The 23,180-nt window shown below is 43.0% G+C and overlaps 1 protein-coding gene across 1 annotated transcript in view; it reads left to right on the top strand.

Moving 5' to 3' along the window:
* LOC309620154 (nuclear RNA export factor 2-like) overlaps positions 1–23,180 on the top strand; it is a 52,256-nt gene that overhangs the window by 13,558 nt on the left and 15,518 nt on the right. The window lies entirely within an intron of this gene.

Below are 23,180 nucleotides of genomic sequence, written 5' to 3'. Positions count from 1 at the left end.
GGATTATTGATTGAGATCTAGAGTAACTCTGGTCTCACCCTTGGAACTAGCAGTCAAATTCCCCCCAAACGTGACTGTATGAGGGAGGAAATGCACTCATGAAAATTTGAGACCAGTTAGGAAGAAGAATGTATATTGCGTAGGTAAACAAAAATGTCACCTTCAGGCACCATTTGAAAGCACAATTATCAATATGAGCATAATACCCACAATACTCAAGCGCAAATGGTTTTCAACTACTATGTCTTTCCAGGTAACAGATACTTCTATTCAGGAAATACCTACATTGAATTAGTGAATGGGTAGTTACAAAGCACTAGAGCTCTCACCCCTGCAGTAAGTTTAGGAAGAACCACAAAGGCATCCATGGTAGCGTACTTAAATCTCATTTTCTTTCTCAAATTTTTGGCAAAGCTTTTTCTTTACTATCGTACTTTGATATTATTGTGTCAGGATAGTTTCACTAGAACGGAATGGATTCTTTATAGCTACAATTTTATCAAGTATTACCATTCTGTAAACATACAACACAGAGTTCATAAAGATATGAAAGATGAGAAGCAAGAAAATTGTCAATATTTATGATCAGCAACAATTTTCTTTAAAGAGCACCATTAAATTTCAATATGGAATATCTTTAAAAACTTCAAGCTTTTAGAAGAAATTCAGTCTCATAAAAACGTAATAAAATTAAAGAACATCTTCTGTTAATGTGCATATTTGTAAATATGTAAAAAGGAATATTCCTCTTGGAACACTAGCCCAAGAACCACCGCAGCCCTGCCGCCTGGCATACCAGGACCCAGCACATACACCAACAGGCTGGCACCAGCTCTGGGACACACTGGGCCCCTCAACCAGCTGCTCCTGGATCTGGCCCCACTCACCAGTGGGATGACGCCAGCTTTGGGACACCCCAGACCGCATACCCAGCTATGTCAGGAACTGGCCCCACACACCAGCAAACCGACACTAGCTTCAGGACTCCAAGGCCCTGCAGCCAGAGACCCAGGAACCTGGCTCTGCCCACCAGCGAGCCAGCACTAGCTCCACGACTCCCTGGGCCACAGCCCCACCCACCAGCAGGCCAACACCAGTTCCAAGACACCTTGGACCCCTCGGCCAGCTGCCCTGGGGTCCAGCCCCACTCAACAGTGGGCCATCACCAGCTTTTAGACACCCCCAAACCCTGGAGCCAGCCATGTGGAACTGGCCCTGCCCACCAGCAGGCTGACACTAGATACAGGACCTCTAGCCCCCCCCACCACCCACTGCAGAGCCTAGCACCACCCACCAGTGGGCCAGCACTAATCCCGGGGCTTCCTGGGGCACTGCAGCCAGCAGCCTCCTGACCCAGCCTCACTCACCAGTGGCCACCAGCCTCTGCACAAAGCAGGGCCTGGCAACCCACTGGACCAGGGGACAGCCACACCTACCCCACCACCCACAGTAGTGTGCCGGTCACAACAGAAGGACACACGCAGCCCTAACAGGGGGCACCCTTAGAGCATATAGCTCTGGTGACTAGAGGGGAGAGTTCGGCTGGGACACACAAGACATCTCCTACAAACAGCCACTTCTCTGCGGTTGGGAAATGGAGCCAACCCACCAGATACAGAGAAATAAAATAGCAAATTGGACAAAATGAGGCAACAAAGGAATCTAATCCAAACCAAGGAACACGATAAAACCCCAGAAGAAGAACAAAGTGAAGTGGAGATAGGCGATCTACCTGACAAAGAGTTCAGGGTAATGATCATAAAGATGTTCAAAGAACTCAGGAGAAGATTGGATGAACAGAGTGAGAAGTTTTTAACAAAGATTTAGAAAATATGAAGAAGAATCACACAGAGAAGAATACAGTAACTGAAATGAAAAATACACTACAAGGAATCAACAGTAAATGAAATGATGCAGAGGAATGGACGAGCAAGCTGGAAGACTGAGTAATAGAAATAACTGAAGCAGAATAGAAAAAAGAAAAAAGAGAAAAAGAAATAGGACAGTTTAGGAGACCTCTGGGACAACAGCAAGTGTACTAACATTTGCATTATAGGGTTCTTAGAAGGAGAAGAGAAAGAGAAAGAGAAAGGGGCAGAGAACATATTTGAAGACATGATAGCTGAAAACATCCCTAACCTGGCAAAGGAAAGAGATATCCAGGTTTAGTAAGCACAGAGAGTCCCAAACAGGGTCAAGCCAAAGGAGACCACACCAAGACACACTGCAGTTAAAATGGCAAAAATTAAAGATAAAGAGAGAATATTAAAAGCAGCAAGGGAAAAGCAACAAATAACATACAAGGGAACTCCCATAAGGCTATCAGAGCAACTGGAATGAATCCAACTGGATCACGGTGTATGATCCTTTTTAGTGTATCGTTGGACTCGGTTTGCTAATATGTGGTTGAGGATTTTTGCATCTATATTCTTCACAGATATTGGCCTGTAATTATCTTTTTTGGTAGTGTCTTTGTCTGGTGTTGGTATCAGGGTGATGGTGGCTTCATAGAATGAATTTGGGACTGTTCCCTCCTCTTCAATCTTTTGGAAGAGTTTGAGAAGTATAGGTATAAGTTCTACGTATGTTTGGTAGAATTCACTGGTGAAGCTGTCTGGTACTGGACTTTTGTTTGCAGGGAGGTTTTTTTGTTTTGTTTTAATTACAGATTCTATTTCACTTCTAGTGATTGGTCTGTTCAAATTATCTGTTTCTTCTTGACTCAAATTTGGCAGGCTGTATATTTCTAGAAACTTGTCCATTTCTTCTTGGTTGTCTAATCTGTTGGCATATAACTGTTCATAGTATTCTCTTATGTTTTTTGGTTTTTGTGGGGGTTTTTTTTGTATTTTTGTGGTATTGGTTGTTGCTTCTGTTTCATTTCTTTTTTTGTTTATTTGGGCCCTTTCTCTTTTTTTCTTGGTGAGCCTGGCTAGAAGTGTGTCGATTTTGTTTGTCTTTTCAAAAATCTAGCCCTTGGTTTTATTGATCTTTTCTATTTTTATCTCTATTTTATTTGTTTCCCTCTGATCTTTCCCAAAGAACTGACTTTGGGATTTTTTTGGTTCTTCTTTTTCTAATTCTTTCTCTCTTTTTGTTTTTTTGAGATTTTTCTTGTTCCTTGAGGAAGGCCTGAATCGCTGTGTACTTCCCTCTGAGAACTGCTTTGGCTGCATCACATAGATTTTGGAAGGTTGTGTTTTCATTGTCATTTGTCTTGAGGTATTTCCTGATTTCTTCTTTGATTTCATCATTGACCCACTGGTTTATTGGGAGCATGTTGTTCAGTCTCCATGTATTCGTTCTTTACCCATTTTTCTTTCTGTGGTTGATTTCTAGTTTCATAACACTGTGGTAATAAAAGATGCTTGAAGTCATTTCTATCCTCTTAAATGTGTTGAGGTTTGTTTTTTGACCTAGTACATGGCCTCTCCTGGAGAACGTTCCTTGCACGCTTGAAAAGAATGTGTATTCTGTTTATTTGGGGGATGTAGTGTCCTGTAGATAGAAATTAAGTCCAAGTGGTCTATTGTGTCATTTAGGGCCTCTGTTGCCGTATTGATTTTCTGTCTGGAAGATGTGTCCATTGATGTCAGTGAGGTGTTAAAGTCTCCTAGTATTATAGTATTCCTGTTAATTTCTCCCTTTATGTCTGTAACTATTTGTCTTATATATTTAGGTGCTCCTATATTGGGTGTATATATGCTAACAAGTGTAATATCCTCTTCGTTATTGATCCCTTTATCATTATATAATGTCCTTGTTTGTCTTTATGGACTTTGTTTTGAGTCTGTTTTATCTGATATGTGTATTGCTAACCCCGCTTTCTTGTTGTTTCCATTTGCATGAAATAGCTTTCCATCTCCTCACTTTCAATCTGTCTGTGTCTTGTGCCCTGAAGTGAGTCTCTTATAGGCAGCATATTGTAGGTTCTTGTTTTTGTTTTTGTTTTTTTTATCCATTCGGCCACTCTGTCTTTTGATGGGAGCATTTAGTCCACTGATATTTAAAGTAATTATTGATAAGTATGTACTTACTGCCATTTTAAACCTTGTTTTCCAGTTGACTTTGTAGTTCTCTATATCTTTCACTTTTGCCATTTTAATTATGCTACGTCTTGGTGTCACTCTAATTGGGTTCTTCTTGTGTGGGACCCTGTGTGCTTCCTGTACCTGGATATCGGTTTTCTTCTTTAGGTTTGGGAAGGTTTCAGCCATAATTTCTTCAAATACATTTTCTATCCCCTTTTCTCTCTCCTCTTCTTCTGGTACCCCTATTATGCATATGACTGTGCACATTATGCATATGATTATGCATATTATGCATGCTTTATATTATCCTATAGATCTCATTTGTTTTCTTCATTTTGAAAAATTTGTCTTTCTGTCTGCTGTTCTGATTTGGTGATTTCCATTATTCTATCTTCCAGATCACTTATTTATTCTTCTGCTTTGTTTAGTCTGCTATTTATTGCTTTTAGTTTGTTTTTCATCTGGGCAATTGAGTTGTCTAGTTTTGATTGATTTCTCTTTATAGTTTCTAGTTCCTTGTTGCAGTGATCTGCATTTCTATCAATAATCTTTCTTAATGTCTTTAGCCTTTTTCTTACCTCCTTTCTGAATCTGGGGTCTAGTAGACTGGTGAGGTCTCTTTCATTATTTGTTCCTTCAGGGGATTTCTCTTGTTCTTTCCATTGGGGATAGTTCCTCTCTTTTTCATTCTACTTAACTTTCTTTGTCTCTGAATTTAGGGGAAGCATGAATCTACTGTGTTCTTGAAGAGGATCCCTGTGTAGACGGTATGAGTCCAATATCTTTGGTGCAAGGGCTGGTTTTGGTGTGGGTGCTTGCCACGTATTTCCTTAAAGTGTGCTGGCCCTTGTTCCCTTGATAGGGGGTGTGTTTGAAGTTGTGTTGACCAGAGCCTGCACTGGCTGTTGGCTGGGGCCTCCTCTTTGCTCTATGGCTGTCACAGCCCTGTTGGGGCTGGGGTCTGCTTCCCAGCTGTTGGAGTAGAAGCCCTGAGGGTCAGGTTCAGTCAGGTTCCACTGCCCCTGAGCACATGCCCTGATGCAAAGGAGGTGACCACGGAAGCAAATGAGGTCCGTGTGGTCACTGCAAACCTATGTGCCTCCCGTGCAGGCATCCATGGTTGTGCTCAGAAGCAGCCCAAGGTTGCATCCCTTTCTCTGTTGTGTTCATTCCAGACTTAGTGCTGGGCTGTGGTGTGGAGTAGGCTGGTGCTGGGGGCCGGGGCCCTGTGGCTGCAGGAATTGAGGTGGTTGTGCCGCTGCCTGCAACCTGGGCTGCCTCTGTGGCAGACCTCTCCCAGGACCTGTCAGCTCCAGATCTGGCTCCAAGCTATGGTGTAGAGTGAGCGGGGCCAGTGTGCTCCCACCGTGAAATGAACGGCTGCATACTCCTGCCCAGAGCCCGTCCAACCGAGATGCAGTGCCCAGCTGCTGTGCCTTTCCGTGGCGCCATCTGGTGCACGTGCTGGCAAAGTCCACCATGGCCAGACCTGCCCCCACTGTGTGCACACTGACAATGGGCACTGTGGCAGGACCTGCCCCCACTATGTGCGGGCTGACAATGGGCTCCTTGGTTTGGCCCAGACCATACCCCAGGCCCTCCGGGCTGTCTCCACACATCTAGATCGAGTCCTCTCCCTGGACCTGCCTACCTAAGAGTCAATGCTCAGCTGCTGTGTGCATCTGTGGCCCCACCACCTTGTGTGTGCTTTGGATTGGGAAGTGCAGCAAGGCAGCAGCCGCCAGTGCCAGTCTCTCTCTGCCCTGATTGTTCGCAAGCCAGCATGCATGCACTCCTTGTGGGTAGAATTTAGGCTTTTCCAGCCCCTCCATCTATCCCGGCGGCTTTTCCAGCAGGCACGGGGGCTCCCTGGGGTAAGGGTCTGCCTATGTGTACCTTTCCTCCTTTACAGATCTCTCCCAGGGGTGCCAGGACCGTCCTCATGCCTTTGAAAATTTTTTCTGTCCTTCCTGGATATGTAGAGATATTCCTTGCAGCTTTGGTTGTGTAGGAGATCTTCTGCCAGTTTCCAGTTGGTTGTCTGCGAGAATTGCCTCACATGTAGGGGTATTTTTAATGTGTTTGTGGGGAGAGGTGAGCTCCACATACTCCTCCTCCACCATCTTGATCCCCCTCCCTATTTGAGAGACTTTGAATTGCATCAAAGTGTCCCATATAAAAACAGATACACTAGACTAAATTAGAATTTCAGAATCCAGTGATAGTCAACTATTGCAAGTGCCTGTCAGTTTTTAGAGAGCACAGGATATGCCGTGTTTGTCCAGATTTCGTGGGGAAAAAAAAGGTAGAGCATCATGTACATTTTAGATTATCATTGGACCCAAACAGGCTACATGAAGTAGATAATTCAAAAATCATCTGGTGATGTTACGGAAATGTAAAGTTCATTGATAGAACTTAGTCCTCAAAGCCTGCTTTTATTCTAAAGAAAACTGGCAAAGGTCACTCATTTACATCATATGGGAACATATCCACCAGCAGTAGATGGCAGTGTGATATCATAACAAGAAAACAATGTGGCTGTTTACGTAAAAACCCGTCTCACACTACTCTCAAAGACTATATTTAGAATTATTTGGGGGGTGTGGCAAAAAAATAGTTACAATGAGTGGATAACAAGAGCCAAGCTAGGACCACTTCAATTCTCCCTGTCTAATAATTTTTAAAGCCTTGAACCACACTTATGTAATTTGTAAATGGTCTTCACGCGGATGGGACTTTCAAACTGTACCAGAGAATCATACCATCACAAATGACACAGTTTATGAGCAAAATCCCTGTAAGGAATCCCTGCCTTCTCGCCCCTTTCCATCCTTTGGCCTCAAAAGAAGTTTTCACTGTGGATGTAGTTTTCTGTTTCCAGGCTGTGGTAGTCCCCAAGAATGAGCTCAACCCCTAGAGCTGTTAAAATTTACACTGTGCTGGGGGAAGGGAGCACACTGAGTACTCTGACAGGGAGCACCATCTACAATTGTTTCTCTTCTTTCCCACTGCTTGACACTGACAGTAAAGTCACTTCTAGTTAATTAACGAGTTTCTTAAAGGAACAAAGAAAAACATGTTTCGATTACCATTTCTATAAAGGTACAGCAATATCTGGTAAGTTCTCTTGGATAACGTTACCAGATTAAGTCAATTTTACTTTCTGAAAGTAAATTCACATAGGATCTCTACTTGAGTTGTACATATCTGTGTTTGAACCAAAAGCATTTGAGTATTTGTGTTTAATTTAGCAGCATCACAAATGTCTGTTGTTCCCCTTTCCCATTTCTCTGTGTTAAACAATGCCTCTAGCACTGACCTCCAAAACAGAAATATAAAAGAAGTAAAAGTTGTTCCCAGTAAACCTTGCCAAACAACATTCAAGAAGAATAGCTTATCAGCCTGCCTCACCTAAATAGACACAGCACCTGACACATGCAGTGCCTAAACTGCCTAGCTCATATAAGTTGTGTTCATACAGGTGTTTATCCATAGCCTTAGCGTCCCTTCCCCAATGTATGTTAGAAGGAGCTGACGGGCACCCACTGGTGTAACTAAGTATATTTTTTTAATCCTAAAATAACTCCTGGAAATCATCGCAGGGAAAGAACAAATGATACGACCATTAGTTCTGACAGGAGAATATCTGACCCTTCCAAAGAAAGGTTATAATTAGAACTCCAGGGTTTGTCTTTTGGTGAAAGAAGGTGAACTCACAATCACCGTTAGTGGATTTGTCCATTACAGAAACTACAGTTGGGACAGACATCAGGTCTTGATGTCAGAGTCCATCCAGTGATTGTACACAGATGCTTCCTAAATCCATCTTGAGGTTTCATAATAGGCTCTATTGTAAACATGTGGCTCCATTTTCATACCCTGCATTTACATGTGTCCCATAAATAATTTTCCAAAATTATCTAAGTAACACCAATGTACCCAAAGAGAGTCACTCCAAAAAATCACTACTTCCTTCAGTAGGCTTAGAACTACAAACACAGTCTGTTATCCTTACTAGTATATTCAAATTTAACCATGGTGCAAAATTTGGTCTGTTGTATTTTCTTCAGGTCATTTATGTAGCCATGCCACGTTGCAGGGTGCCAGCAAAATAATCCCACTGCTTGTAGAGCATTAAGTTTGCCTAAGCCAGCAAACGAGCAAGATCACATCAGATCTATGTTGGATATACAGACAGATCTTCAGTTTTCCACACAAATCAGCAAGAGAGGCGTTTGTAAAACTGCAATTAAAAAAAACACAAACCAAAACTATATTGTATATTCTCCTTTCCCTTTCTCTGTCCTTTCTAGAAAGATGCAAACAAAATATAAGTGCAGTAATATCTAATTCAGATTCTGCTCATTTTTAACTTCTGGAATTCCGTTAAGAGCCATAAAGTCTGCAATATTTCTCTTTAGAGAAAAAGAGCCATAAAGTCTGCAATATTTCTCTTTAGAGTGTTTAAAAATAAAACAAGGAAACGTTTTCAACTAACGTCTAGCATTTTATACCACCTTTTATATACACAAATACTTCACTTATTAAGGATAAGTTTATATTTATACCTTAAAATGAATCCGAGGGCCTTAACTGGCTTCAGCTTGGATTAGTTCTAATTACTGGTAGTACTGGAAATTATTTAAATGGCACTTTAAAGAGGTCCTCTATGATCTCCACTTTTCAGTAACTGCAGATGGCTTTCCAGTTAGTCTGAATAAGGAAGACTGAATTATTCTTAATTTTCTTTGGAGAATCTTGTGGGTGATCAAAACACAAAGTCTGGAGCCAGGGTGCCTGGGAGTAAACCCTGGTTTGGCACCTACAGGTTCAGTTACCTCTTAGGCAAGTGACTTAACACATCTGTGCCTCCACTTTCTCATCTGTGAAAACTGGAATAATAATTATAGTACCTAGTTTATAGAATTGCCACTATTAAAGGAGTCGACGTTTTAAAGTGCCTGACACATAGTAATCATTATATACATTTTTTTTCCAAATTAAGAGCTAAAATTCACTTATTGAGTTTGCTTTAATTTCTCTTAGACTTGCATGGAATTACGGCAACAAAGCTTACCTGTACCCACTGCTTAGGTTTTTGAAGTGGTCCTTAAAATATGGCAATGCTTATGGATTTAGGGAGGACCTAGTCCATTGCTATGTGTTAATTTATGTGTTAAATTTCACGTGTTATTAGGGAACAAATCAGCACATGAAAGAAGCACATTAGCACATTAAAAAGAGGTTGGGGCAGGTGAAGCCAGCTTGTGTTTTGCGGAAGATCATCCGGAGGCACCACCATCAACGGGAAGCCCAGGAATGTGGGCAATCTCAGCTCTCCAGGTCTCGTGAAGAGAACGGCCTCCTGAAACACGCAGCCGGGAGAACCCTACTGTCACTATCCTACACTCAGGAGGCTGACCCAGCTTTTGAGCACCGTGGGCTCCTAAGGCTATGGTCACGTGGATGCGGCCATCAAGTGGCAGGCCCAGACGGTTATGTGGCAGGCCCAGACCGACTGGTCATGCCAGCACCATGAGCCCTTAAACCCTGAGCTCATGTAGTCTCTCTGGACCTATTGCCACTATGATCATGTGGTAGATCCAGCTTTTCAAGTCGCTAGAGCATGGCAGACTCCTAAACCCTGCCCATCATGTGGATTCATCCTGTCATGTGGCCCTCACTAGCTAGTGGCATGTGGAAGCCTCAGCCCTCCAAGTCACAAAGGTGACCCGCTTCTGAGAGTCGTCTGGATGCTATGGTCGGTCACATATCCCCCTTGGTCACATATCAGGCTCAGCCATCTCTATCTCGTGAAGATTGCTGGCTACCAGAATCTTCAGATCCCTGAGTCAACAGGGATGTGGCCGCTTCCATCACATGGCAGGCAAAGCGCCTGCAGTCATGTGAACACCGCACCGCACCTAGCTTTCGGCTGTTGGTCGTGTATATTCTACGGTCACGGGACATGCTGTGGTGTCTTGAGGCTCAGTTCTCTCGGTCACAGTTCAGGATTGAGGGCTCCTGAACCCCGAGGTCACCTGCATCCTTCTACTCTGTGGCCTCCCCCAGCCAAGCCCCTGCAAGTCAGGTGGGGCCCCACGGCGGCGCGCGTTACGTTACGTTACGTACGTCCCGCAGTCATGTGACGCCATAAGGTCGCGACCGAGGGGGGCGCCCTTTCCGCGTGTGGAGAGCCTGCCCAACGGTGGGTAGCTCGGCTTGGCCTTCTGAGGAGTCAGACCGAGAGGTGAAGACCTTTAGAATTAAGGTACTTGTCCTGGCTGAGGGGGAACTTTGATGAGGCTCTGGCTCCGATCCCAACCTTTCCCCCGACTTTCATATTCTGCCACGGTAGGCGGTAGGCGGTAGGCGGTAGGCGGTAGGCGGTAGGCGGTAGTCGGGTAGGAGGGGCGCCCGCCTGTCCTGGAGGTTTACTCAGAATTGGCGGGACAGCGGGCGGCAGGCGGTCATGGGCTGCTCTCGGCAGCTAGGCTCGGGAAACTGGGTGGACCCCTCCCTTCCCCCTTCCTTCCCAACCCCCACATTAGAGCCCTACTCTTGCTAATCTCTCCTCCGTATTCCTATTCACTGCCTGCCATGTGATGGCATCCTCTGCCCTCCTCTGACCACGTTTGTTATTAAGAACACCAGAGAACTCCTAGATGCCAGTTCGTATCGATGATTTCAAATCTGATCGGAATTTCTGTCTCTTAATTTGTTCTGTGGAGAGAGGCAAGGAGAGAGACTTTTTTTAATTTGATATTTTTTCAGTAAAAGTGTGAAAGCAGCCAGCACGTTAAGGTTCAGAATTTGTTTTGTGTATTTGCTTTGCTGATCAGTAGTTTTTCAAAGTGTGTGTGGGGTGGGATGCCATAATCTTTTTCTCCTTGGACTCTCTAAACGGCTTAAATTAGTCCAGCCAGACACCACTGGCTTCTGACTTTCCTCCTGATTTTCTAACCATTCCTTGTTACATTCCTTGAAAGCTCTCCCCTTTCCTTCATGTGGGAAAAAACCAGTGAATTTATTTAAGAAAACCATGTTAAGTAAAATTATAGATGATACATTTCATAAAAATCACGTAGATGGTACTTAATGAGTAAAATGCAGCAAGAAAAAGATGGTGTTTACATTTGTGAGGGATTTAAATATTGTTTGAGAGATGGTTAAAGGGGTGGTATATATATTTTTTTATTATATAATAGCCATTTCTTTCCTCTCATTTCAGCACTTTCAGGTTTGTTCTACAGGACACTATGTCTGAGAGACAGCAACAACAAAAATGGTTTTATCCATTGAAGAAATACGGGACATACAAAAATGAAGGTAAAAAGGATTTCTATATTGTCATATTTTTAAGATAATATGCCACTTGAATCTCAAAGAGAAGGGTAGTGTCTTAGCTTGTTCAGGCTGCTGTAGTAGAACACCATGGACCGGGTGGCTTATAAATTACAAAAATTTATTTTTCACGGTTCTGGAGTCTGTGAAGTCCAAAATCAAGGCACCAGCAGGTTCAGTGTCTGGTGAGAGCCTGCCTCCTGGTTCATAAAGGGCTGTCTTCACGCTGTGTCCTCGCATGGCAGAAAGGGCAAGGGAGCTCTCTAGGTGCTCTTTTATAAAGGCACTAATCCCATTCATGACGGCACCTCCTTCATGACCTAATCACCTACCAAAGACCCTACCTGCAAATACTGTCACCTTGGAGACTAGGTTGGTACATAAACATTCAGTCTGTAGCAGGTAGTTTCGTCAAGCTATATGGGAATGGAACATTTTTCCACAGACCACTGGAAGTACTAGTGTTCCTCAGAAAACATTTTGGGAAAGCCTGTTCAAACTAAATCTCTTCTACCGCATTAATACCTTGTACCTTTGTTTACTAAGAACAATGTATGCTTACTAATAATTATAATCTGTTCTTCTCATTAAGAAACTACTTATTGCTAACTCATTTTATCTTATGTCATTAGTCATTCTCTCTTTTGCTTAATCTTTCCACTTTTTCATTCTTTACATATAACCTCAATTTATGTTTCTGATATCATGATGGCAAGAAGTAAATGCATAAGTGCTAGTCATTAGGAAGCCTTCAAAATAAAATAAAATGCCCCACTCTTGAAAAGACGATACAACTTACCCGTAAGGATGAGTGGATGAAATAGCTCTCATTTTATACCAATTTTCCACACTTTTTCAAAACTAGTTTGTTATTATTATTTAATAATTATAGCTGCCATTTTTTGAGTTCCTGTTATATGTCAAGCACTGTGGCAACCTTGTCATACCAGCTTTGTCATTTAATCCTCAGAAAAATCCTGAGAGGATGTTATTTTAATTTACAGATAAGATACAAGAATCAAGATAGGCTAGATTATGCTGTGGTAATAGACAGTCCCCATATCTCAGGGGCTTATTCCTCACTTCGACTACATGTCCATGGCAGGTGCATGCCCCTCACGGGATGGTGGACTATGGGGGTCTGAGCCATTCTTGCTGGAATGACTTGGAGACCCAAACTGACAGAGCAGCCATCATCTAGAGAGTTGTCAGTCCCTGTGCCTGAGGAGAAGAGGACCCTGCAAGGTCTCAAACCAACAACCATATGTTCTGGCCCAGAAATAGCACATGTCACTCACAACCCATTAGCCAGAACCAGTCACATACACAGCCCTGCCCAAACAAAGGAGGTCAAGAAGTACAGCTCTTCCAGGTCCCGGGAACAGGGACAAATGGAAACCCATGGCAAACAGCACTACCGCATGATGAAATTGAGGCTCAGAGAGGTAAAATACTCGCCTAAAATCACATACGCAGTAAGTGACAGAGCACATTCTGGATATATGATTTCAAAGTCCGTGCTCTTTCTGTTCCTACTCCTTTCTATATTGTATGCTGTCCTCTTCAATGAAGTTCATATGTACTTATCATAGCAGTTCCTTTGCTTCAATGCTGCAGTTCCATCTCCCTTAATCATCTGATATTCCAACAATGGATTTAATTAAACCCCCCACATTGGTAAGCCACAGGTCTTTTCCAAGTAATTAAATGTACTGGATATTTGGATATCCGTGCTATTCGAGGATAGCAATTATAAAAGAAAACATGACGGTAGATGAAAAGACTGTGGATTTGTCACATACTTGATACAAATCATCTCATGCATTTCCATATTGGCAAGAAAAAAATAATAAAAGTAAGAGCCAAAGTTAATGAAATCGATAACAGATATGGAAGAGTTGAGTAAAAAATGCTAGATGTTAGGGCTTTCAAAATATAAAAATATAAGGAAAGCTTTGGCAGTATGGGTCAAGAAAATTAGAAGGCACAGATAAGCCGCTTTCGAAGAAGGTGTCTTGCTTGTACTGACAGTAAAGATTTAAAAGATAATATTATGAAAAAGATATGCTGATAATTTGAAAATTAATACTAAATGGGTAAATTCTAGAAAAAAGAAATTTATATTGGGGAAACAGAAAATATTAATATTAAGCTTATTCTTGACAAAGCATGCATGAGAAGGCAAAATTACTGGTGAATCTTAATTAGTTATAAAAATGCCAAAAATAGAAATAAGATAATGGCAAACTTAATCCAGCAATGGCTAAAACAGATAATACAGCAGGGCAAAGTTGTGCTTATACCAAACTTGCAATGTTGGTTTAACATTAGGAGATTCATAATGTAGTTCAACACATTAATAGGTAAAGGAGCAAGAAAAGGATGATTATCACAAAGATTCCAGAAAAAAAATGCATGCAATAAAATTCAACAACCAATCAAGATTAAACAACCACAAAAATAACTCTTAGCTAACTGGGAATAGAAAGCTATTTCTTTAAAATGATAATGTGTACTTTACAAAAACTACAACAAACACCGTACGTAATAGTGAGACATTAAAAGCATTCCATTCAAACTCAGAAGAGGCAAAGATGATTCATATAATCACTTCTGTTCAACATCTTACTGAGTCTCCTAGACATTGCAGTAAGCCAAAATACATACAGACATTACTTAATACATGTGTAAAAGTGAAAGGGAACAAAACTGTGAGTATAATTGTCTTCATATAAAACTCAAGAGGATCTATGGAAAATTATAATAATAGTGATTAACCAGTTTACTGGATGCAAGACTAATATACACAAGATAATTGCACGAAATAGAAAATAATATTTTCATTGTGAGTATACCATTTACGAGAGCAAACAAATTGGTCCTGTGGAATATACCTCAAGTTGGCTCAGCTGGCAACTATTCCAACACTCATAAACACTCTTACATGTTTTCCTGTACTGTAGAGACCTGGAAAGCTAAAAACAAGAATGGAGACCTACGTTCGTATCTGTGTGTGTGTGTGTGTGTGTGTGTGTGTGTCTGTGTGTGTGTGTGTGTGTGTGTGTGTATGTTTCCTAGACCCCCTTTTGTCTAGGGTCCCAAAGAAGATCTCTATGTATCAAGCCTATGCACCATAGTGAAACTTGGAGGTGGAACTGAGTAATGTGGGAGCCACAGGCAGGATCAGCTTTGTATGATGGGAGAGGTCTCTGGCTTTTACGGGCAGCCACAGCAGAGTGCCTAGAATTCAGTCTCTGTCATACATGTTGGTTAGCTCATAGGCAGCAGGGGTGTTTCAGCTATACCAGTCTCATGGTGTGAGGGGGCTTCCCCTGGCTGTGCGGCATCCAAGCCCACTTTTCTGGCCCTCACAGAATTTTTGTAAGCTGTGTGATATGTTTTATTAAAGATGTCTTATTTTTACAAAATAGCTAGAATGAATATCTGGCATAAGGAAGTGGGAACTTTGATTAATAGAGTACTTGACACCAAAATTGGTTGCAAGCAAAGGGCCCTGAAGGAAGTGGGGGTCGGGGATAGGTCATCCAGTCTAGGTGGATCTGAAGATAGTAAGGACCCAGTTGGTAATAGAGGATGAATCATTAGTGTTCCATGGCACACAATGGTGAAAGAGTTGCAGTTGTGTTACTGGACAGAACTTGGGTCCACTCACCTGCTGCACAGCAAAACCAATCTACTGACACTGGGTTGTTGGTGAAGGAAAGTACAGTGTTTATTTTCTGGGTGCCAAGCAAGGAGAACTGGCTGCTTGTGTTCAGAAGACTCTAACTCCCTGCTGACTTTCAAGGAAGGGTTTTAAAGGCAACATCTGGGGTGAGGGCTGCAGGGTGCATGACTTTCCTCTGATTGGTTGGTGGTGAAGAAACAGGGTGCTGTTTCAGGGATCTTAATCATCAGCATTCTGGTTCTAACCAGTCTGGGGTCTGTGTGCTTGTGGTCAGCATGGAGTCACCGTCCTCCACCTGGGCAGGGGATCTTAGTTTCTGCATAGCAGCTCAAAGATATGTATCAAGTTGTTATCTCTTGCGGAGAAACTAGGACTCTGCTTTATCACTGCACTATTGTTTCTTGACTGCCTTTCTTTCTTTTTTTTTTTAACATCTTTATTGGAGTATAATTGCTTTACAATGGTGTGTTAGTTTCTGCTTTCTAACAAAGTGAATCTGTTATACATATACATACGTCCCCATATCTCTTCCCTCTTGCGTCTCCCTCCCTCCCACCCTCCCTATCCCACCCCTTCCCTCCCTCCCACCCTCCCTATCCCACCCCTCTCAGTGGTCACCAGGCACCGAGCTGATCTCCCTGTGCTATTCGGCTGCTTCCCACTAGCTCTCTGTTTTATCTTTGGTAGTGTATATATGTCCGTGCCACTCTCTCACTTCGTCCCAGCTTACCCTTCCCCCTCCCCGTATCCTCAAGTCCATTCTCTAGTAGGTCTGTGTCTTTATTCCCGTCTTGTCCCTAGGTTCTTCATGACCATTTCTTTTTAGATTCCCTATATATGTGTTAGCATACGGTATTTGTTTTTCTCTTTCTGACTTAACTTCACTCTGTATGACAGACTCTATGTCCATCCACCTGTCTACAAATAACTCAATTTCGTTTCTTTGACTGCTTTTCCTTTGTTTCTGCATTTCCTCACTTCCCTAATTAGTAACTGCTTGAGTCTGTTCTTTGGAACTCAGGGAAGGCCTAGGAGGCCAAAGCCTTTTCCTACCGACAAGAAACAGGGAACACAGCGGGGCTTTTGTACCCAGGAGGGCCCTGAAGGGTTCTGTTCAGTGTCAGTCCCCCCTTTTCTTTGATACTCCTCAATCCTGAGGGGATCATGAGTGGGACAAGAGAGGGAATAAAGTTTTGGATAGAGAAGTTAATCATCAACCTGGCAAGGGAACTCGGTTTTACGGGGACTCGGTTTCAAGAGTTACCACCTGTGGTCACTTGAATTGAAATGCCTTTGAAGTCAATGTGTTGGTGGACCAGGCAGCTGCTGTTTGGGACCCAGAGGACACTCCTTTCCCCCACAGCATTGAGAAACACATTAGTGTGGAGGGCATCTTCATCTGTGAAGTGTTCTGAAGTGGCTGACTTGTGTAGGCCACAGATGAGATGGGAGATTCTGCCATTGACATGGTCACCCTCATTTGAGTGGAGATGTTGGGGTTCTGGTGTTGCAGGCCCAGTAGGAGCACTTAATCTCCTGCCTCAAGGTGAGTGCCGTTTACCTAATAAACAGCAAGGATGGAAGGGTAGTCACATTGGTTTGACCTGTAGCAACCTCTGAAGGTGGCTAATTGATCAACAGATCCCTTGGATCTTGAAATATCTGACATACTCCAAAGTTGCATTTGATCAGTGTAAAAATAAATAAAATATAAATAAATATTTGTAATAACATATAAGAACATAAAAATAAAGAAGTCAAGCTCTAGGTCTGGTGACTTGACCTATCTTGATGGCAAATGGTAGCCCCTTACTCAATTCCCACACTTGAGCCAGAACACCATGAATGAGTGGACTACTGAGGAAGGACCCTATGGTGAAGTCGCAAGTTACTGCAGTAAATCTTCTTCCCAGGCTTAGCCAAAGGGACCGTCAGCCATTTACCACAGTTGCTGTGCATTTGCTTTAAGGACACTTGCTCTAAGCCAGAGCTCAGCAAACTCCCTGGAAAGGGCCAGGTGACAAATATTTGAGGCTTTGTGGGCCAGTTTGTCTCTTTCGTAACTACTCAGCTCTGCTGTTGTAGAGCGGAAGGCTCCAGAGACAAGTATGGCTGTGTTCCAATAAAACTTTGCATGTGGACATTGGCGTGTGGATTTCAAATAATTTTCACGTGTCAAGAAATATTATTTTTGTAACCATTTAAATATGTAACAACCATTCTTAGCTTGCAGGCCCTAGAAAAACAGGCCACAGGCCAGGTTTGGCCCATGGGCTGTAGTCTGCCAATCTCTAATTTAAGCTACTGGAATCACTAGGTCCCTAAAACAACAGAGTGGAAAGCCAGCAAAATGAGGTGGCATCCATTCCTAGGGTCTCTGGCAAGCATAAACCAAAAGCTGATACTTTAATACAGTAGCTTTCAACTGTGGTAGCACACTGCAGTCACGTGGAGAATTTAGAAAATGTGGGTGCCTGGGTCTCAACCCAATTCTGCTTTAATTTTTGTGGGTATAGCTTGGAGCTGGTGGCATTCTCAAACTCCCCAAGGGGCTCTACTGTGTAAACGAGGTGGAGAACTACAACCCATACTGTGGGATATTGCTCAGCAATAAAAATGGCAGGAACATAAACGATTTCAAAAACATGATGCTGACTTTAAAAAGCCAGACACAAAGGTGTGCAGTATGTATGATTCCGTTTACAAGAAATTCTGCAGCAGGCAAAACGAATATATAGGGACTGTGAGCAGATCAAGGTTTATATGGAGCTGGGAGATGGAAAGATTAACTGGGAACCATTTGGAGTGTGGTATATGCTTTATATCTTGATTGAGGTGGTGGTTAGCTCTAATCCCTGATTTTTACATGTAAGTAATTTGAGATCAGGAGAAGTCGGGTGAATTGTCCAAAGTGATGTAGCTTAATAATCAGAGAGAAGACAGGTGGATCTGATTATCAGTAATTGTTTCTATTACGCTAGGTAATGAGTCAGTAGCAATAGTGCTTCCCCCCAAGCCCGTGGCAAAACCCTGACCCAGCCTTTTATACAAGTAGAGCAGGGACATGAAAGTACACCTCTTGTGCATTCCAAACACCTACTCATAAGCACAGTTGACATTCTCACGTGTTCTTTATGTTGACTTCTTTACGTTTGTATTTACATATCCAAACAAAAACTTTTCTTAATATTTCCTTTTGAGTAATCACACTCTAATGTACAGGTTTAAAAATTATGGTAAAAATGCGTAACATAAAATTTACCATCATAACCATTTTTAAGTGTACAGTTCAGTACTGTTAAGTTGATTCACATTGTTGTGAAACCAATCTTCAGAACTTTTTCGTCTTTCAATTCTGAAACTCTACACATTAAACAGCAATTCCCCTTTGTCCCTTCCCCCCAGTCCCTGGTAACCCCATTCTACTGTCTGCGTCTATGAATCTGACTACTTTAGATACCTTTTCTTTTTAAACCCATGGACTCTGTTTACTATAGTTTTCCCAACTTTTTTTTAAAAAGTATTTACTTATTTATTATTTTGGCTGTGCCGGCTGTTTGTTGCAGCATGCGGGATCTCTAGTTTTGGCATGCAGACTTCTTAGTTGCAGCATGTGGACTCAGTTGTGGCATGCAGGCTTCTTAGCTGTGGCATGCGGACTCTCAGTTGCAGCATGCTTGCAGGATCTAGTTCCCCGACCAGGGATTGAACATGGGCCCCCTGCAATGGGAGCATGGAGTCTTACCCACGGGAACACCAGGGAAGTCCCTAGAAAGCTTATGCAAGTGGAATCATACAGTATTTGTCTTCTCGTGACTGGCTTATTTCATTTAGCGTAATGTTCTCAAGGTTCATCCATGCTGTAGCATATGACAGAATTTCCTTCCTTTAAAAGGCTGAATGATACTCCATTGTATATATATATATATATATACATACCACAATTTGTTCATCCATTTATCCATTGATGGGCATTTTAATTGTTTCTACTTCTTGGCTGTTGTGAATAGTGCTGCTATGAACATAGATGTGCAAGTACCTCCTCAAGATTCTACTTTCAGTTCTTTTGGATATATACCCAGAAGTGGGATTGTTGGGTCATATGGGAGTTGTATTTTTCATTTTTTTTGGAATCTCCATACACACTCATAAAGAATGAATGGGTCAAAGAAGAAGTCACAAAGGAAATTAGAAACTGCTTTGAGACAAATTAAAATGAAAGTCCATCGTACCAAAACTTATGGGATGCAGCAAAGGTGTGCTAAGAAGGAAGTTTATAGCTTTAAATGTGTACATTGAAAAGACAAAAGATCTCAAATCAACAACGTAACTTTACACCTCAAGAAATTAGAAACAGAAGAATAAACTAAAGCCAAAACTAGCAGAAGGAAGGAGATATATAAGAGCAGAGATAAATGAAATACAGAAGAAATACAACAACAATAGAAGAAAAGTAAATGAAACTAAGAGTTGGCTTTTTGTTAAAGCTACAGAAAATTGACAAACCCTTAGTTAGACTCACTAAGAAAAAAAAAATAGAAGACACTCAAATAATTAAAATCAGAAATGAAAGAGGGACATTACAACTGATACTACAGAAATTAAAAGGATTATTAGCGAATACTGTGAATAATTGTATGCCAACAAATTGGAAAACCTAGAAGAAATGGATAAAGTCCCCCAAACAGACAATCTAGCAAGACTGAATCGTAAAGAAATACATAATATGAACAGATCGATTAATGAGGAAGGAGATGTAATCAGTTCTCAAATATCTCCCAGCAAAGTAAATCCCAGGACCACATGGCTTCACTGGATTATTCTATCAAATACTTGACAAGGCGATGTCTGAGATTGCTTGTGTCTGAATCACCTTGATGAGGGAGGTCTCTAGCCCTGTTTAGGCACCCGACATAGTTGGTCAGCCGGGGGACTGCGGTAGCTGTTAGCTGGCCCCCTTCTACGCTTTCCCCTTGGCAATGTTATTTCTGAAGGAATGTGGGTTCTTGCAAATGACTCTGACTCTTCCTATACACCATACATAGACCACATGCCCTTACTGCTCCCTTTAAAATGTCAATTTTTCCCTTTCATTGCTGGATTTTCCTGAAAACGAGTTGGTTGCCTGGCATTCTCCAAAGGTCACCAATAAGGTTCCTCTTTGTTGTTGCTATTGTTGATGAGTATCATTATGAACTCCTGGCTTTTGAACATGTTGGTGGGCTTCAAACCATTGTTATGTGGTGTTGAGCAGAGGAGTGAAATGATTTGACTTGCGCTCTGCTGCTGGGTTGAAAGCAGACAGGTAAGGGAGCCAGGATGAAAGCAGAGGGGCCAGCTGGACAGCAGTACAGTCCAGGAGATAGATGTTGGTATCTTGGCCAGGGTGGTGGTAATGGAGGTGGTGAGAAGTGGCTGGCTTCTGGACATACTTTGAGAGAGGGGCCGAGAGAATTTCCTGACCAGTTGGATGTGGAGTGTGGGAGAAAGAGAGCACGCCAGGCCCCCTCCGAGGTTTGGGGACCGAGCAAGTGGCATTTGTGGGTCCAATGCCCTATCTGTGTTTACTTTCACTTCCAGTGCCACACAGGGAAAGTCGCAAGGTTGTGAGTAGCAGGACTGCCCTGACAGCGGGCCACACAGGGAAAGCAACGGCTCCTCAGAGGAGTTCATCTGAGGCCTGGTCGTAATCACTCCATCGTGGAGTGATCAGCCCTGGACGGATCTTTACTCATAAGCGTGCCCTGAGACAACATGGAATAGTTAATGTGCAAAAGGCACAGCCCACAAACCTGGAGAGCCTTAAGTATTACAACCCAAAGGAAGCTGGTTTCTAACAGTGTAATTACCATAATCCTCCCTCCCCACAAGCCACTGGTATGATTATCTGCTGGTTCCCTGTTTCAGTGGAATGTGTTAAAAATAAAATACCCTTAGTGAATCCACCTATGGGGAAGAGAATTGACACGATCTTACTTCTGCAGGTGCCGAAAAACTTCCAAATCTTTTCCCATGGTGAATTAGATATGTTGGAGGGGAGAATTTGTAGGCGGAGGGGTGAACAACAACACAACTCCTAGGAGTGAATAAAAGGTGAGGTATAACCAGGACACTTTCTAAGCGTGCCTGTGGCTTCAGTATCCAATACAGTAGATGTCAGAGCAAAGAAAATGAACAAGAGCCAAAGAGAGGCCTTACAGAATGATGAAAGGATCAGGACACCAGGGAGACATAAAGATCCTAAATGTGTATGCACCAAACAACAGAGCCTCAAAGTACATGAATCAAAAACTGGTGGAGCTGAAAGGAGAAAGAGCTAGATCTATAATTACAGTGGGGGCCTTCCACACCCACCTCCCTCTTAGCAAGTGACAGAATTACCAGAGAGAAAATCAGCAAGGATATAGGAGACCTGAATAACACAGGAAACTAACGAGATCTTCATGACATAAATAGAACAGTCCGCCCACCAACAGCAGAGTACAGGTTTTTCCCCGAGGGTCTCTGTAACATTCACCAAGTTAGACCATCTCCTCGACCATCAGACAAGCCTCAGTAAATTCAAAAAGAACTGAGGGACTTCCCTGGTGGTGCAGTGGTTAAGAATCCGCCTGTCAGTGCAGGGGACACAGGTTCGAGCCCTGGTCAGGAAGATCCCACATGCCGCGGAGCAGCTAAGCCCGTGCGCCTCAACTACTGAGCCTGCGCTCTAGAGCCCTCGAGCCACAACTACTGAGCCCGCGTGCCACAACTACTGAAGCCCGCGTGCCTAGAGCCCAAACTCCACAACAAGAGAAGCCGCCGCGACGAGAAGCCTGTGCACCACAGCGAAGTGTAGCCCCCACTAGCCGCAAGTAGAGAAAGCCCGTGTGCAGCAACGAAGACGCAACGCAGACATAAATAAAGAAATTAAATTATTAAAAAAAAAAAGAAGAATTGAAATGTCCCAGAGTGTGTTCCCTGGCCACGATGGAATCAAATTAGAAACCAGTAATAGAAAGCAAAAAGAAGAATCCCTAAACACTTGGAAATGGTGGCTGACACATCATTCCAGGTTATCATTCACACCCTTGTTATAGAAGAGCTGAAGTGAGGAAGAGTTGCCTGCTGAGCTGAAAGGCATTTCAGGCTGGCCCCAAAGAGAGCTCACCCTGGCTCTTTCAAACAGAGTATTGTTCAGGGCAAGGCTGGAGGGAGGGAGACAGTTCAGGAGGCTGTGACATCAGTGCCACCTGACATTAAAGCTCCTAGTGCACTGGCAAAGGAAATCCAGCTAGCTTGCTGGTTGTTAGTGGAATCGGTGTGGTGGCTGATTGGATTTGGGAAGCACGAGAGAGGTATTGGTGTGGTTGTTGGAAAGTCCTGAGAGAAGGCAAGATTCGGGTGCCTTCCTGGTACATATATGACTGGTGTCCAGTCTAACCCATGGACGCATACACCTCGGTTCCTTATCAGTCCTGCTCCACTGTGTTAAAAGTTTCAAGGCAGTTGTCCTCTCCTCCCTCCTCCTTCTCCTCCCTCTTTCTCCTCCTTGTCCTCCTCTTCCTCATCCTGCGCCTCCTCGATTCTTCCCCTGATAGTGCCATCTGTCGGATAAGGCTGTCCTCTCTGCACAGGCAGAAGATTGTCCTTTCTGAGGTTTGTGGGATTGGTCCCTTAGGCCAAGTTGGCACTTTGCCTGCCCTACCATCCTGTTACCTAAGACATGGTACATGGTAAGTGCACCACAGATGTGTCTTCGAACTTGTATTTTTGTTCCTCTTTTCAGAATACAGTGATGGTGGTAGACCACCTCAAGGAAGAAAGAAAGGTTGTAGTTCTTTCCCAGGTAATTCTGGCAAGAGGAGCCCTCATTATGAACACAGTGGGGGTGAGCATCAGCCCTCACACTTCCAGAAGGATGATGGAAACGTGGTGAAGAGGGATGTCCAGGAGGACCCCGAAGTAAGACAGTAAGTGACCAGGCAGCAGGGTTTGTACACAGCAGCCCCTGGGACTATGCACCTCTCTCACTCTCCGTGGACTTGTTTTTCTTCTGTCACTGCAAAACTGCAGCATGCTAGAAGTGAAATAATGGTTGAGCAATCCTAATTGTAGTGCTGGTGTCAAAGAGA

The sequence above is a fragment of the Balaenoptera borealis genome, assembly GCF_965194805.1.
Source record: "Balaenoptera borealis genome assembly, chromosome: X".
Classification (NCBI taxonomy): domain Eukaryota; kingdom Metazoa; phylum Chordata; class Mammalia; order Artiodactyla; family Balaenopteridae; genus Balaenoptera; species Balaenoptera borealis.
The sequence above is the reverse complement of the archived record's forward strand: the minus strand, read 5'-3'. Positions and strand labels throughout refer to the sequence as shown.